At 37.6% G+C, this 13,946-nt stretch overlaps 1 non-coding gene across 1 annotated transcript; it reads right to left on the bottom strand.

Moving 5' to 3' along the window:
* Window positions 1–3,205: 3,205 nt before the first annotated feature.
* Window positions 3,206–3,313, bottom strand: LOC112746308 (small nucleolar RNA R71). The gene has a single exon (XR_003174199.1). It is a non-coding gene; the product is annotated as a small nucleolar RNA R71 (small nucleolar RNA).
* Window positions 3,314–13,946: the final 10,633 nt, after the last annotated feature.

Here is a 13,946-nt window from a genome sequence, read left to right as displayed (position 1 = left end):
TATCCATTCGCGCCCAAGAACATGATGAATGTGATGATTATGTGACGCTCATCATCATTCTCACTTATGAACGCGTGCTTGACAAACACTTCCGTTCTACATGCAAACAAGCTAGAATGAGTATCTCTTAGATATCTAATACAGGGGACCGAGTCCGAGTTATTAGTATCTTCGTGGTATAAGTTAGAACCCATGGATGGCCATTCCTAAGATCCAGAAAGTCTAAACCTTGTCTGTGGTATTCCGAGTAGGATCTGGGAAGGGATGGCTGTGACGAACTTCAAACTCACGAGTGCTGGGCGTAGTGACAGACGCAAAAGGATAGTAAATCCTATTCCAGTATGATCGAGAGCCTCCAGATGATTAGCCGTGCCGTGACAGAGCATTTGGACCTTTTTCATAGAGAGGATGGGATGTAGCCATTGACAACGGTGATGCCCTTGCATAAAGCTTGCCATGGAAAGGAGTAGGATTGATTGGATGACGACAGCAGGAAAACAGAGATTCAGAGGAACGAAAGCATCTCGATACGCTTATCTGAAATTCTCACCAATGATATACATAAGTATTTCTATCTTTATTTTCTGTTTATTTATTATTATTTTCGAAAACTCTATAACCATTTGATATCCGCCTGACTGAGATTTACAAGATGACCATAGCTTGCTTCATACCAACAATCTCCGTGGGATCGACCCTTACTCACGTAAGGTTTTATTACTTGGACGACCCAGTGCACTTGCTGGTTAGTTGTGCGAAGTTGTGAAGTTATGTTTGGACCATGGTATTGTGCACCAGTTTTTGGCACCGTTGCCAGGGATTGTTCGAGTTTGGACAACTGACGGTTCATCTTGTTGCTCAGATTAGGTAATTTTCTTTTTGTTTTATTTTCAAAAATTTTTCAAAAAAATAAATAAATAAATAAATCTTTTCAAAAATATATTTTTCTTCAGAATTTTTAAGAATGAATTCTAGTGTTTCATGAAGCATGTTGAAGCCTGGCTGGCTGTAAAGCCATGTCTAAAATCTTTTGGACTGAGGCTTCCAAACCATTAGCATAGAGGCAAGTTAATTTGATGACTTAGCTGATGAATGTCTGATTTACATGCTGAAGCTTGGCTGGCCATTAGCCATGTCTAATTCCTGGACTGAAGTTTTAGACTAAGAGTGCAAGATTCCTGGAATTCATATTAAAAATTTTGGAATCCTTATTTTTCTTTTTCAAATAATTTTCGAAAAAATACCAAAAAAATTAGAAAATCATAAAAATAAAAAATATTTTATGTTTCTTGTTTGAGTCATGAGTCGATATCAAGTTTGGTGTCAATTGCATTTTTTTCTAAAGAAAAAATTTTTTTATGCATTTTTCGAAAATTCATGCATTCATAGTGTTCTTCATGATCTTCAAGTTGTTCTTGGCCAGTCTTCTTGTTTGATCTTCATATTTTCTTGTTTTGTATCTTTTCTTATTTTTCATATGCATTCTTGCATTCATAGTGTCTATACATGAAAAATTTCTAAATTTAGTGTCTTGCATGTTTTCTTTTCTTGAAATTTTTTCAAAAATAAGTTCTTGATGTTCATCATAATCTTCAAAGTGTTCTTGGTGTTCATCTTGACATTCATAGTGTTCTTGCATGCATCACATATTTTGATGCAAAATCTTCATGCATTGAGTCTTTTTCATGTTTTTCTCTTTCTTCATTAAAAATTCAAAAATAAAAAAAAATATCTTCCCCTTTTTCTTCTCATAAATTCGAAAATTTGAGTTGACTTTTTCAAAACTTTTTAAAATTTAGTTGTTTCTTATGAGTCAAATCAAATTTTCAATTTAAAAATCTTATCTTTTCAAAATCTTTTTCAAAAAAATTCAAATCTTTTTTATTTTTCTTATTTATTTTTGAAAATTCTAAAAATATTTTTCAAAAATCTTTTTCTTAATTTTATATCATATTTTCAAAAATATCATCAACAATTAATGTTTTGATTCAAAAATTTCAAGTTTGTTACTTACTTGTTAAGAAAGATTCAAACTTTCAGTTCTAGAATCATATCTTGTGATTTCTTGTGAATCAAGTCATTAATTGTGATTTTAAAAATCAAATCTTTTTCAAAACTAATTTCAATCATATCTTTTCAAAAATATCTTTTTATCTTATCTTTTTTTAAATATCTTTTCTAACTTCTTATCTTCTTATCTTTTCAAAATTGATTTTCAAATCTTTTTCAACTAACTAATTGACTTTTTGTTTGTTTCTTATCTTTTTCAAAACTACCTAACTAGCTATCTCTCTCTAATTTTCGAAAATATCTCCCTCTTTTTCAAAAATTTTTTTAATTAACTAATTATTTTAATTTTTAATTTTAATTTTATTTCATTCCTAATTTTCAAAAATTACTAACTTTTTTTTTTAAAAAACTATTTTCAAAATTTAACTTCAAATTTTAATTTTTAATTTTCGAAAATCCTCTTACCTCTCATCTTCTTCTATTTATTTATTCATCTACTAACACTTCTCTTCACCCAAAAATTCGAACCCTTTCTTCTCCTCTGAGTTCGAATTCTTCTCTTCTACATTCTTATTCTTCTTCTCTTATACTCACCCAAAGGAATCTCTATACTGTGACATAAAGGATCCCATATTTTCTGTGTTAGTCCATTCTTTGTCATATAAGCAGTAGCAAGGACAAGAACATTCTTGTTGAAGCAGACCCTGAACCTGAAAGGACTCTGAAAAGGAAACTAAGAGAAGTTAAAATACAACAATCCAGAGACAACCTTACAGAAATTTTCGAACAGGAAGAGGAGATGGCAGCCGAAAATAATAATACTGCAAGGAGGATGCTTGGTGACTTCACTGCACCTAATTCCAATTTACATGGAAGAAGCATCTCCATCCCTACCATTGGAGCAAACAATTTTGAGCTTAAACCTCAATTAGTTTCTCTGATGCAACAAAACTGCAAGTTTCATGGACTTTCATCTGAAGATCCCTTTCAGTTCTTAACTGAATTCTTGTAGATCTGTGATACTGTTAAGACTAATGGAGTAGATCCTGAAGTCTACAGGCTCATGCTTTTCCCTTTTGCTGTGAGAGACAGAGCTAGAATATGGTTGGACTCTCAACCTAAGGATAGTCTGAACTCTTGGGATAAGCTGGTCAAGGCTTTCTTAGCCAAGTTCTTTCCTCCTCAAAAGCTGAGTAAGCTTAGAGTGGATGTTCAAACCTTCAGACAGAAAGAAGGTGAATCCCTCTATGAAGCTTGGGAGAGATACAAGGAACTGACCAAAAAGTGTCCTTCTGACATGCTTTCAGAATGGACCATCCTGGATATATTCTATGATGGTCTGTCTGAATTAGCTAAGATGTCATTGGATACTTCTGCAGGTGGATCCATTCACCTAAAGAAAACACCTGCAGAAGCTCAAGAACTCATTGACATGGTTGTTAACAACCAGTTCATGTACACTTCTGAGAGGAATCCTGTGAGTAATGAGATGCCTCAGAAGAAGGGAGTTCTTGAACTTGATACTCCGAATGCCATATTGGCTCAGAATAAAATATTGACTCAGCAAGTCAATATGATTTCTCAGAGTCTGAATGGAATGCAAGCTGCATCCAACAGTACTCAAGAGGCATCTTCTGAAGAAGAAGCCTATGATCCTGAGAACTCTGCAATAGCAGAGGTAAATTATATGGGTGAACCTTATGGGAACACCTATAACCCCTCATGGAGAAATCATCCAAATTTCTCATGGAAGGATCAACAAAAGCCTCAACAAGGCTTTAATAATGGTAGAAGAAATAGGTTTAACAGTAGTAAACCTTTTCCATCATCTTCTCAGCAACAGACAGAGAACTCTGAACAAAATACCTCTAACTTAGCAAACTTAGTCTCTGATCTGTCCAAGGCCACTATAAGTTTCATGAATGAAACAAGGTCCTCCATTAGAAATTTGGAGGCACAAGTGGGCCAGCTGAGTAAGAAGATCACTGAAACCCCTCCTAGTGCTCTCCCAAGCAATACAGAAGAAAATCCAAAAGGAGAGTGCAAGGCCATTGATATAACCATCATGGCCGAATCCAAGGAGGAAGGGGAGGACGTGAATCCCAAGGAGGAAGACCTCCTGGGACGTCTAGTGATCAACAAGGAGTTTTTCTTTGAGGAACCAAAGGAACCTGAGGCTCATCTAGAGACCATAGAGATTCTATTAAACCTCCTTACGCTCTTCATGAGCTTTGATGAGTATTCCTCTTCAGAAGAGAATGAGGATGTTACTGAAGAGCAAGTTGCCAAGTACCTTGGTGCAATCATGAAGCTGAATGCCAATTTATTTGGTAATAAGACTTGGGGAGATGAACCTCCCTTGTTCACCAATGAACTAAATGCATTGGATCAACTGAGATTGCCTCAGAAGAAACAGGATCCTAGAAAGTTCCTAATATCTTGTACCATAGGTACCATGACCTTTGAGAAGGCTCTATGTGACCTTGGGTCAGGGATAAACCTCATGCCCCTCTCTGTAATGGAGAAACTGCAAATCATTGAGGTGCAAGGTGCCAGAATCTCATTAGAGATGGCAGACAACTCAAGAAAACAGGCTTATGGACAAGTAGAGGACGTGTTAGTAAAGGTTAAAGGCCTTTACATCCCTGCTGATTTCATAATCCTAGATACTGGGAAGGATGAGGATGAATCCATCATCCTTGGAAGACCCTTCCTAGCCACAGCAAGAGCTGTGATTAATGTTGACAGAGGTGAACTAGTCCTTCAATTGAATGAGGACTCCCTTGTGTTTAAAACTCAAGGTTACCCTTCTGTAAACATGGAAAAGAGGCACAGTAAGCTTCTCTCAGTACAGAGTCAACTAAAGCCCCCACAGTCAAACTCTAAGTTTGGTGTTGGGAGGCCTCAACCAAACTCTAAATTTGGTGTTGAACTCCCATATCCAAACTCTAAGTTTGGTGTTGGGAGTCTATAAAATTGACCTGATCACCTGTGTGGCTCTATGAGAGCCTGGTGCGCAGAAATTATGATTACACTTTGATTATGTAAAATTCATCGCTCTTTCTTTCCCTGGTAATGGCGCCAAAAACATGATGCTAATACCATGGTTCACAACTTCGCACAACTGACCAGCAAGTGCACTGGGTCGTCCAAGTAATACCTTACGTGAGTAAGGGTCGAATCCCACGGAGATTGTTGGTATGAAGCAAGCTATAGTCACCTTGTAAATCTCAGTCAGGCGGATATCAAATGGTTATGGAGTTTTCGAAAATAATATAATAAAATAGGGATAGAAATACTTATGTAAATCACTGGTGAGAATTTCAGATAAGCGAATAGAGATGCTTTCGTTCCTCTGAACCTCTGCTTTCCTGCTATCTTCATCCAATCAGTCTTACTCCTTTCCATGGCTGGCTTTATGTGATACATCACCATTGTCAATGGCTACTTTCGGTCTTCTCTCGGGAAAATGATCCAAATGCCCTGTCACGGCACGGCTAATCGTCTGGAGGCATCACCCTTGTCAATGGCTTCATCTTATCCTCTCAGTGAAAATGGTCAACGCACCCTGTCACGGCACGGCTATTCATCTGTCGGTTCTCGATCATGCTGGACTAGGATTTACTATCCTTTTGCGTCTGTCACTAACGCCCAGCAATCGCGAGTTTGGAGCTCGTCACAGTCATTCATTCATTGAATCCTACTCGGAATACCACAGACAAGGTTTAGACTTTCCGGATTCTCTTAAATGCCGCCATCATTCTAGCTTACACCACAAAGATTCTGATTAAGAGATCTAAGAGATACTCATTCAGTCGAAGGTAGAACGGAAGTGGTTGTCAGGCACGCGTTCATAGGGAATGATGATGATTGTCATGTTCATCACATTCAGGTTGAAGAGCAAATGAATATCTTAGAAGCGAAATAAGATGAATTGAATAGAAAATAGTAGTACTTTGCATTAATCTTTGAGGAACAGCAGAGCTCCACACCTTAATCTATGGAGTGCAGAGACTCTACCGTTGAAAATACATAAGTGAATAGAGGGTAGGCATGGCCGAGTGGCCAGCCCCCAAACGTGATCAATAGATCAAAATATAATCCAAAAATGTCTAATACAATAGTAAAAGGTCCTATTTATAATAAACTAGCTACTAGGGTTTACAGAAGTAAGTAATTGATGCATAAATCCACTTCCGGGGCCCACTTGGTGTGTGCTTGGGCTGAGCTTTAAATTTCCACATGCAGAGGCTATTTGTGGAGTTGAACCCCAGGTTTTGATCCATTTCTGGCGTTCAACTCTGGTTTTTGATCCATTTCTGGCGCTGAACTCCAGAATTAGGCAGAGAGCTGGCGTTGAACGCCAGTTTGTATCGTCTAATCTTGGGCAAAGTATAAACTATTATATATGGCTGAAAAGCCCTGAATGTCTACTTTCCAATGCAATTGGAAGCACGCCATTTCGAGTTCTGTAGCTACAGAAAATCCACTTTGAGTGCAGGGAGGTCAGAATCCAACAGCATCAGCAGTCCTTCTTCAACCTCTGAATCTGATTTTTGCTCAAGTCCCTCAATTTCAGCCAGAAAATACCTGAAATCACAGAAAAACACACAAACTCATAGTAAAGTCCAGAAATGTGAATTTAACATAAAAACTAATGAAAACATCCCTAAAAGTAACTAGATCCTACTAAAAACATACTAAAAACAATGCCAAAAAGCGTATAAATTATCCGCTCATCACAACACCAAACTTAAATTGTTGCTTGTCCCCAAGCAACTGAAAATCAAATAGGATAAAAAGAAGAGAATATACTATAAATTCCAAACTATCAATGAAACATAGCTCCAACCAAATGAGCGGGACTTATAGCTTTTTGCCTCTTGAATAGTTTTGGCATCTCACTTTATCCATTGAGGTTCAGAATGATTGGCATCTATAGGAACTCAGAGTTCAGATAGTGTTATTGATTCTCCTAGTTCAGTATGATGATTCTTGAACACAACTATTTTATGAGTCTTGGCCGTGGCCCTAAGCACTTTGTTTTCCAGTATTACCACCGGATACATAAATGCCATAGACACATAATTGGGTGAACCTTTTCAGATTGTGACTCAGCTTTGCTAAAGTTCCCAATTAGAGGTGTCCAGGGTTCTTAAGCACACTCTTTTTTTTTGCTTTGGACCTTGACTTTAACCGCTCAGTCTCAAGTTTTCACTTGACACCTTCACGCCACAAGCACATGGTTAGGTACAGCTTGGTTTAGCCGCTTAGACCAGGATTTTATTCCTTTAGGCCCTCCTATCCACTGATGCTCAAAGTCTTGGGATCCTTTTTATTTGCCCTTGCCTTTTGGTTTTAAGGGTTATTGGCTTTTTGCTCTTGCGTCTTGGTTTTAAGAGCTTTTGGCTTTTTCTGCTTGCTTTTTCTTTTTCTTTCTATTTTTTTTTCTGCAAGCTTTGTTCTTTGCTGCTTTTTCTTGCTTCAAGAATCATTTTTATGATTTTTCAGATTATCAAATAACATGTCTCCTAGTCATCATTCTTTCAAGAGCCAACATATTTAACATTCTTAAACAACAACTTCAAAAGACATATGCACTGTTCAAGCATACATTTAGAAAACAAGAAGCATTGTCACCACATCAATATGATTAAGCTAAGTTCAAGGATAAATTCGAAACTCATGTACTTCTTGTTCTTTTGAATTAAAACATTTTTCATTTAAGAGAGGTGATGGATTCATAGGACATTCATAACTTTAAGACATAGTTACTAACTACTAATGATCATGTAGTGAAGACACAAACATAGATAAGCACATAGCATAGAGAACGAAAAACAGAAGAAATAAGAACAAGGAATGAATCCACCTTAGTGATGGTGGCGTTTCCTTCTTGAGGAACCAATGATGTCCTTGAGCTCTTCTATGTCTCTTCCTTGTCTTTGTTGCTCCTCCCTCATTGCTTTTTGATCTTCTCTTATTTTATGGAGCACGATGGAGTGCTCTTGATGTTCCACCCTTAGTTGCTTCCATTAATTGTGTGGAAGAAAATGTATCCCCTGAGGTATCTCAGGGATCTCTTGATTTGCAGTCAAATGTTCTACCACTGAGCTATAGACCCTTGATGGAAGCTTTTGTCTTCCCTTTCCTTTTTCTAGAGGTTTCTCTGGCCTTAGGTGCCATCAATGGTTATGGAAAAACAAAAAAAAAGCTATGCTTTTACCACACCAAACTTAGAATGTTGCTCGCCCTCGAGCAAAAGAAGAAAGAATAGGAGAAGAAGAAGAAGATATGGAGGAGATGGAGGGGTGTGTGTTTTTGGCCATATGGGTGGGATTGGGTGGGAGAGAGATATTGAATTTTGTAGGTAAGTGGGATGTATGGATGTGAGTGGTGAATGGAAAACAGAAGGGATGATCATGAATGGAGAGAGAGGGTGAGGTAGGTGGGGATCCTGTGGGGTCCACAGATCCTGAGATGATCCTGTGGTGTCCACAGATCTTGAGGTGATCCTATGGTGTCCACAGATCTGGAGGTGTCAAGGATTTACATCCCTGCACCCATTCGGCATGTAAAAATGCCCTTGCACACAACTCTGGGCGTTCAGCGCCAGGTTGGTGCCCATTTTGGGTGTTCAACACCCATTTGTTGGCCATTTCTGGCGTTGAACGCCAGAACCATGCTTGTTCTGGGCGTTCAGTGCCCAGACACTGCCCATTTTGGGCGTTCAGCGCCAGAACCATGCTCTGGTCTGGCGTTGAACGCCAGGTAGGTGCTTCCTCCAGGGTGTGATTTTTCTTCTGCTGTTTTTGGTTCCGTTTTCGATTTTTATATTTATTTTGTGACTCCACATGATCATGAACCTACAAAGACATATAACTAAGAAAAAAAAATAGAGTTAGATAAATAGAAATTGGGTTGCCTCCCAACAAGCGCTTCTTTAATGTCAATAGCTTGACAGTGGGCTCTCATGGAACCTCACAGATGTTCAGAGCATTGTTGAGACTCTCTAACACCAAACTTAGAGTTTGGATATGGGAGTTCAACACCAAACTTAGAGTTTGGTTGTGGCCTCCCAACACCAAACTTAGAGTTTGACTGTGGGGGCTTTGTTTGACTCTGTAGTGAGAGAAGCTTTTCATGCTTCCTCTCCATGGTTGCAGAGAGAGATCCTTGAGTTTTAAACACAAGGTTATCCTTATTTAGTTGAAGGATTAATTCTCCTCTGTCCACATCAATCACAGCTCTTGCTGTGGCTAGGAAAGGTCTTCCTAGGATGATGGATTCATCCTCTTTCTTTCCAGTATCCAGGACTATGAAATCAGCAGGGATGTAAAGGCCTTCAACCTTTACTAACACGTCCTCTACTTGTCCATAAGCCTATTTTCTTGAATTGTCTGCCATCTCTAATGAGATTTTAGCAGTTTGCACCCCATAGATTCCTAGTTTCTCTATTACAGAGAGGGGCATGAGGTTTATTCCTGAACCAAGGTCACACAGAGCCTTAAAGATCATGGTGCCTATGGTACAAGGTATTATGAACTTTCCAGGATCCTGTCTCTTCTGAGGCAATGTCAGTTGATCCAGATCACTTAGTTCATTGGTGAACAAGGGAGGTTCATCTCCCCAAGTTTCAATACCAAATAATTTGGCATTCAGCTTCATGATTGCACCAAGAAACTTGGCAGTTTGCTCTTCAGTAACATCCTCATTCTTTTCGGAAGAGGAATACTCATCAGAGCTCATGAAGGGCATAAGGAGGTTCAATGGAATCTCTATGGTCTCTAGATGAGCCTCAGAGTCCTTTGGTTCCTCAGAGGGAAGCTCCTTATTGATCACTGGACGTCCCAGGAGGTCTTCCTCCTTGGGATTCACGTCCTCCTCTCCCTCATTGGGTTCGGCCATTTTGGTTATGTCAATGGTATTGCACTCTCCTTTTGGATTTTCTTCTGTATTGCTTGGGAGAGTGCTAGGAGGAATTTCAGTGATCCTTTTACTCAGCTGGCCCACTTGTGCTTCCAGATTTCTAATGGAAGACCTTGTTTCATTCATGAAACTTACAGTGGCCTTGGATAGATCAGAGACTAAGTTTGCTAAGCTAGATGGATTCTGCTCAGAATTCTCTGTCTGTTGCTAAGTAGATGATGGAAAAGGCTTGCTATTGCTAAACCTGTTTCTTCCACCATTATTAAAGCCTTGTTGAGGCCTTTGATCCTTCCATGAGAAATTTGGATGATTTCTCTATGATGATTTATAGGTGTTTCCATAAGGTTCACCTACGTAATTCACCTCTGCTATTGCAGGGTTCTCAGGATCATAAGCTTCTTCTTCATAAGAAGCCTCTTGAGTACTATTGGATGCAGCTTGCATTCCATTCAGACTCTGAGAAATCATATTGACTTGCTGAGTCAATATTTTGTTCTGAGCCAATATGGCATTCAGAGTATCAACTTCAAGAACTCCCTTCTTCATAGGCGTCCCATTATTCACAGGATTCCTCTCAGAAGTGTACATGAACTGGTTGTTGGCAACCATGTCAATGAGTTCTTGAGCTTCTGCAGGCATTTTCTTTAAGTGAATGGATCCACCTGTAGAAGTATCCAATGACATCTTTGATAGCTCAGATAAACCATCATAGAATATATCCAGGATGGTCCATTCTGAAAGCATGTCAGAAGGACACTTTTTGGTCAGCTGCTTGTATCTTTCCCAAGCTTCATAGAGGGATTCACCTTCTTTCTATCTGAAGGTTTGAACATCCGCTCTAAGCTTGCTCAGCTTTTGAGGAGGAAAGAACTTGGCTAAGAAAGCCGTGACCAGCTTATCCCAAGAGTTCAGGCTATCTCGGGGTTGAGAGTCCAACCACACTCTAGCTCTGTCTCTTACAGCGAAAGGGAAAAGCATGAGCCTGTAGACTTCAGGATCTACTCCATTAGTCTTAACAGTATCACATATCTGCAAGAATTCAGTTAAGAACTGAAAAGGATCTTCAGATGGAAGTCCATGAAACTTGCAGTTCTGCTGCATCAGAGAAACTAATTGAGGTTTCAGCTCAAAGTTGTTTGCTCCAATGGCAGGAATGGAGATGCTTCTTCCATGTAAATTGGAATTTGGTGCAGTAAAGTCACCAAGCATTCTCCTTGCATTGTTGTTGGGTTCGGCTGCCATCTCCTTTACTTGTTCGAAATTTTCAATCAAGTTGTCTCTGGATTGTTGTAATTTAGCTTCTCTTAATTTCCTCTTCAGAGTCCTTTCAGGTTCTGGATCAGCTTCAACAAGAATGCCTTTTTCTCTGTCCCTGCTCATAAGAAAGAGGAGAGAAAAAGAAAAGAAGAGGAATCCTCTATGTCACAGTAAAGAGGTTCCTTATTGTTAGTAGAAGAAAAGAAAAAGAGAAAAATCTGAACTTAGAAAGAGAGAAAAGGGTTCGGATTTTTTGGTGGGTGAGGGAGAGATGTTAGTAGATGAATAAATAAATAGAATAAGATGAGAGAGAAGGAATTTTCGAAAGTAATTTTTGAAAAAGAGTTAGTGATTTTTGAAAATAGTTTTTGAAAAATGTTAGTAATTTTCGAAAATTAAGATTTAAAAATTAAAATAATTAGTTAATTAAAAAGAATTTTTGAAAAAGAGGGAGGATATTTTCAAAAATTAGAGAGAGAGAGTTAGTTAGGTAGTTTTGAAAAAGATAAGAAACAAACAAAAAGTTAGTTAGTTAGTTGAAACAAATTTTGAAAAGATAAGAAGTTAGGAAGTTAGAGAATATATTTTGAAATGATATGATAAAAATTAGTTTTGAAAAAGATTTGAATTTTTAAAATCACAATTAATGACTTGATTCACAAGAAATCACAAGATATGGTTCTAGAACTTAAAGTTTGAATCTTTCTTAGCAAGTAAGTAACAAACTTGAAATTTTTGAATCAAAACATTAATTGTTATTGTTATTTTCGAAAATTTGATATAAAAATAAGAAAAAGATTTTTGAAAAATTTTTGGAATTTTCGAAAATAACTAAGAAGTTTGAAAAAGATTTGATTTTTGAAAAATATTTTGAAAAAGATAAGATTTTCAAATTGAAAATTTGATTTGACTCATAAGAAACAACTTGATTTTAAAAATTTTTTAAGAAGTCAACTCAAATTTTCGAATTTGATGAGAGAAAAAGGAAAAGATATTTTTTTTTTTTTGAATTTTTATGATGAGAGAGAAAAATACTAAAAAGATGCAATGCATGAAATTTTTTTAGATCAAAACATGTGATGCATGCAAGAATACTATGAATGTCAAGATGAACACCAAGAACACTATGAAGATCATGATGAACCTCAAGAACATATTTTTGAAAAATTTTTAATGCAAAGAAAACATGTAAGACACCAAACTTAGAAATCTCTTATGTGTAGACTCTAACAAACAAAAAATGCATATGAAAAACACCATACAACACAAAACAAGAAATCATCAAGATCAAACAAGAAGACTTACCAAGAACAACTTGAAGATCATGAAGAACACTATCAATGCATGAATTTTCGAAAAAAATGCAAGATGCATATGCAATTGACACCAAACTTATAACATGACACATGACTCAAACAAGAAACACAAAAAATATTTTTGATTTTTTTTTTATGTTTTTCTAATTTTTTTGGATTTTTTTCGAAAATTATTTGTAAAAGAAAAAATAAGGATTCCAAAATTTTTAATATGAATTCCAATAATCTTGCCATATTAGTCTAAAGCTTCAGTCCAGGAATTAGACATGGCTCACTAGCCAGCCAAGCTTTCAAAGAAAGCTTCAGTCCGAAACACTAGACATGGCCAATGGCCAGCCAAGCTTCAGCATGTAAATCAGGAACAGCAGCAGGTGGATTAGCAACAACTAGCTTGCTCTTGATAACAAATTGCAAGCCTCAGTCCAAATAAATTTAGACATGGCTTTACAGCCAGCCAGGCTTCACATGCTTCATGAGACACTAGAATTCATTCTTAAAAATTTTGAATAAAATTTTTGAAAACATTTTTAATTTTTTTTAAGAAAACAGATGAGAAAATTTTTGAAAAATTTTTGAAAACAAAACAAAAAGAAAATTACCTAATCTGAGCAACAGGATGAACCGTTAGTTGTCCAAACTCGAACAATCCCCGGCAACGGCGGCAAAAACTTGGTGTACAGAAATTGTGATTACACTTTGATTATGTAAAATTCATCGCACTTTCTTTCCCTGGTAATGGCGCCAAAAACATGATGCCAATACCATGGTTCACAACTTCGCACAACTGACCAGCAAGTGCACTGGGTCGTCCAAGTAATACCTTACGTGAGTAAGGGTCGAATCCCACGGAGATTGTTGGTATGAAGCAAGCTATAGTCACCTTGTAAATCTCAGCCAAGCAGATATCAAATGGTTATGGAGTTTTCGAAAATAATATAATAAAATAGGGATAGAAATACTTATGTAAATCACTGGTGAGAATTTCAGATAAGCGAATAGAGATACTTTCGTTCCTCTGAACCTCTGCTTTCCTGCTATCTTCATCCAATCAGTCTTACTCCTTTCCATGGCTGGCTTTATGTGATACATCACCATTGTCAATGGCTACTTTCGGTCTTCTCTCGGGAAAATGATCCAAATGCCCTGTCACGGCACGACTAATCGTCTGGAGGCATCACCCTTGTCAATGGCTTCATCTTATCCTCTCAGTGAAAATGGTCAACGCACCCTGTCACGGCACGGCTATTCATCTGTCGGTTCTCGATCATGCTGGAATAGGATTTACTATCCTTTTGCGTCTGTCACTAACGCCCAGCAATCGCGAGTTTGGAGCTCGTCACAGTCATTCATTCATTGAATCCTACTCGGAATACCACAGACAAGGTTTAGACTTTCCGGATTCTCTTGAATGCCGCCATCATTCTAGCTTACACC

This window comes from Arachis hypogaea, chromosome 14 (assembly GCF_003086295.3).
Source record: "Arachis hypogaea cultivar Tifrunner chromosome 14, arahy.Tifrunner.gnm2.J5K5, whole genome shotgun sequence".
Taxonomy (NCBI): Eukaryota; Viridiplantae; Streptophyta; class Magnoliopsida; order Fabales; family Fabaceae; genus Arachis; species Arachis hypogaea.
The sequence above is the reverse complement of the archived record's forward strand: the minus strand, read 5'-3'. Positions and strand labels throughout refer to the sequence as shown.